This window comes from Nannospalax galili, unplaced genomic scaffold (genome assembly GCF_000622305.1).
Source record: "Nannospalax galili isolate Female #2095 unplaced genomic scaffold, S.galili_v1.0 scaffold693, whole genome shotgun sequence".
NCBI lineage: Eukaryota > Metazoa > Chordata > Mammalia > Rodentia > Spalacidae > Nannospalax > Nannospalax galili.
In genome coordinates, this window is record NW_008332653.1 from 457073 (window position 1) to 460468 (window position 3396).

Below are 3396 nucleotides of genomic sequence, written 5' to 3' on the forward strand. Positions count from 1 at the left end.
AGTGTGTGCGTGCACACGTGTATGGCCATGGCTGGGTTTCCAGGGGCTCACCTCTCTCCTGCCATTTTACTAGGACACAGGAGGCTCTCGATCTTGCTCTCCGTCTTTCTCTCCCTGCCCCCAACTCAGCCTGGCTTTTTCCTGTCTCCTAACTCCACCAGTTCAACAGCAAGTGGCTGAGCTGCTTGCGTGTGAGTGAGCCAGTGTGAGTGTGAGTGTGTGTGTGTGTGTGTGTGTGTGTGTGTGCCTTCGCAGCTAGGCCAAGCCTGTAAGCCTGCCTGTCACTGGAGAGTTTTAGTTTGCATTCAGAAGAAAGGAGGAGGGGAGACAAGAAGGGAGGAGGGAAAGGTGGAGGGGGGAGGAGGGGGTGCGGCGAAGGGAGGGAGAATGTCTTGTTTGTGGCTTGTCAGCAATTGCTTGAGACAAGCTTCCATGTGTGAAAGCTACTTGGCATGAATGCCTGGGCCGTACCAAGTGTCACCGCAGCAAGAGGGGGAGTCAGAAGAAAAACAGATCAGACCAGAGCAGACAATAGGCCCCTAAAGTGTTCCCCCTAAGTTGCTTTGATGTTGTCCTGGTGTCTTGATACCAGGAGGCCAGGGATTGCAGGAAAAGGGTCTTTTTTGTCTTCATTCACTTTCCCCCCTCAGTTTCTGAAATGATTCTCCAGAATTTCTCCTCATAAAAAGGTAAGAGCCCTAACAATTCCTTCTTCTGTGGCAGGCTTGTTCTCCCGTGCCTGGAAGTGGGGGTCTCATTCCTGCGCTGCTCAGGAGCGCTGGGGTCCTGCGATTGAAGCTCGCGCTCTGCCCCTGAAGTCTGCGCTAGGCGCTTAGGGCTGGGGATGGTCCCTCTTTCCAGGGAACCCCAGTAACACGATCTGTGCCTCTGGGTTGGTGGGGGAGAAGGGGTGGAAGAAGAGGGGTGGGAGGAGGATGGGAGGGTGGAGGGTGGGAGGGAAAAGAGAGAGAGGAGAAAGCGGGAGAGAAGCCTGGAAGAGAACGGCAAAGCCCTCTTGGAGTGAAACCCCAGCTCCAGCCCAAGGAGGCCTTGCAAGCTCCGCTGTGCATTCGCAGGCTGAGCTAGGGCTGGCTGGGGCTCTGCTGACTGACTGCAGAGATTGCAAGGCGCTTTGTGTGTGCGAGTGTGCCCGTGGGTCTGGGTGTGCGTGTGGACCTCCCACACACTGCCCTGGCGTGTGCCTCGTAGTGAAGGGGAGGTACCCCAGTCCTTATCACCCCAACCAGACTCCGAGGACGAGAGCGGCGTGGCAGGCAGGAAGGGGAGAGGTAAAGACCTGCCCCGAGACGATCCAGAAACTTTTCCAGTCTCAGAGAATTCTCTGCTCCTAGACACTATTAAAGGAGTTGTTGGGTGTCCCTTGCCTCAGTTTCCCATCGGTAAAAGCGGGAGAGGGGATTGGGGATGCTGCCTGCTCCCCTGGGGTGAAGCCAAACAAGAGCAGACCATTACATCTAAAATGTGTGGAGAAATCTTGAGGCTGGTATAGCTGTGGAATCACAAAGTGGAAGTGTCATTATTAGCGATCATCACCGTCATGATAATAAAACCATCATTAAAGACACCCTGAGAAAAACAGTCGGGAGCACAGATCAAGTATCTGGGCCTTTCTAAGGGAACAAAAAGCCTTTTTCCACCTGTTGGCTTCTGTCCTTTCCTCTGCTGCCTTTTCGTTAGATTTATTGGTCGATTTGTACAGAGAATGGGGTGGGAGGGGTCAGGTTTTCCCCTTTCCTTCTTGGTACATTTTTTTTTTTAAGGTCAATTAAAATTCTCGGGAGAGAAAATGTGCCTCTTGTTATAGCCATTTATTCAAGACCTTGTGTTTCCAGGCACCGGCGGTGTGTGTGTGTGCACATTTGTAAACTCTGTGTTGGAGGTTAAAGATTTTTATTGTGGCTTTTAGAGATTAAATGAGAGGTATTTACAATTGCCATTTATCAGAGAGTAAATATCAGTGTATAGGGGTAAGAATGTGATGCTGTTTATTCACTAGCTGTTTTGTGGAAAACATTTGCATTTTAAAGTGACGTCTTGAGAGCTGGGAGGAGAGGACTAAAATCAGTGCCTAATATTCATCTTTAACATGTTTGTTTGGAAGAAAAAAAATGTCTGCTCATGATTTTGAAGTGTGGGTTTCCTTTCTTCTGCTCTTACTCAGGGATTGCTTTGAGGTGCTCTGTTGTAGCTCTCTCGAAATTCTCTAGGGGAATTTTGTTTTCTTACCTAATTCCAGGTTTTTTGTGACTTGGTCTACTACATGTCCAAAAATATCTATAGAAGTCTGGGTGGCTGAGTCTCCTTCCATCCTAACTGCAAATGTTTATCAGACTGACTCCCTGTGATAGCCCAGAGATGGAAGCCAAGGGCCACTCTGGCTAAAAAGCATTTCTCATCTCCCCATAGGGGCCTGCAAACCTGACTGCTGGGTGTGGGAAAGGATGAGAGAAAGGCGTTAGGGGCCTCCATCTGGCAGGAAGTCCCAGAACTTCCTTATTGTAATATCATATTTTACATCTTAAGACTTAATTGTTATCAACTTTGAAGGCTGAAGGCCTTACTATGATTTGTCTCTGGCAAGCTTTCTGAGTCCAGATATCGTTCTAAAATGTTAGCATTTCAGAACTGTGAAGGAGAAGAAAGGTTACTCGTCATGTTTTAGAGGAGGATGTTAAGGCTCCAGAAAAGAAATAATGGTCTAAAGGTACTCAGCGAAGCTGATCACACCTCGGGGTTCTGAATGCCATGGGAGTCATCATGCCAGCCCACCCCAACCTCTCCTCCTCATTGCATCTAACAGTACCTTTTCCAGTTCTGCTCCTGTGCTGAGTTTAAGCAGCACACTATGCCGGGCCCACGTCACAACTGGAAACAAACACAGCAAGCATCAGTCACAGCATCAATCTTGCACAAATTCATTCATGTTCTCAGTTGATACTTAGGGGACCTTTACCATGCCTCGACACTGTATTGGGCACTGAGGACTCAGAAAACAGCAAGATAGATGTGCTCCTGTCCTCAGGAAGTGTCCAGTCTTGTCGATATGATCTATATTAACTACAGAGTCGCACAAACCAGTAGTTGTAACATTGATAATGTATATTGAACAGCATAGCATTCAGCTATTACAATGTATGTAAAGTTGAATAAGTTATTGACCTAAACTCTGCAACTAAACACAGCTAACTGTCCTTTTGTGTGTGTTTGAGGCTGTGAGGCTGGTATCCCCTCATCTCAGTCAACCCATTCCACTCACGCAGAACCCAGAGATTCCAATGACTGAAGAAAATTCTCTCTCTCTCTCTCTCTCTCTCTCTCTCTCTCTCTCTCTCTCTCTCTCCCTGTTATTTTTTTTTTTTGTATCTGTTTTTGTGT

The 3396-nt window shown here is 48.0% G+C and overlaps 1 protein-coding gene across 3 annotated transcripts in view; it reads left to right on the plus strand.

The window, feature by feature from the left end:
• The first annotated feature begins 527 nt into the window (after positions 1-527).
• Bcl9 (BCL9 transcription coactivator) overlaps positions 528-3396 on the plus strand; it is a 90790-nt gene continuing 87921 nt past the window's right edge. For all 3 annotated transcript variants that reach the window (XM_008827569.1, XM_008827572.1, XM_008827571.2), the window contains exon 1: positions 528-689. The gene's annotated coding sequence lies outside the window, so the exon portion shown is untranslated. The remainder of the gene's footprint in view (positions 690-3396) is intronic.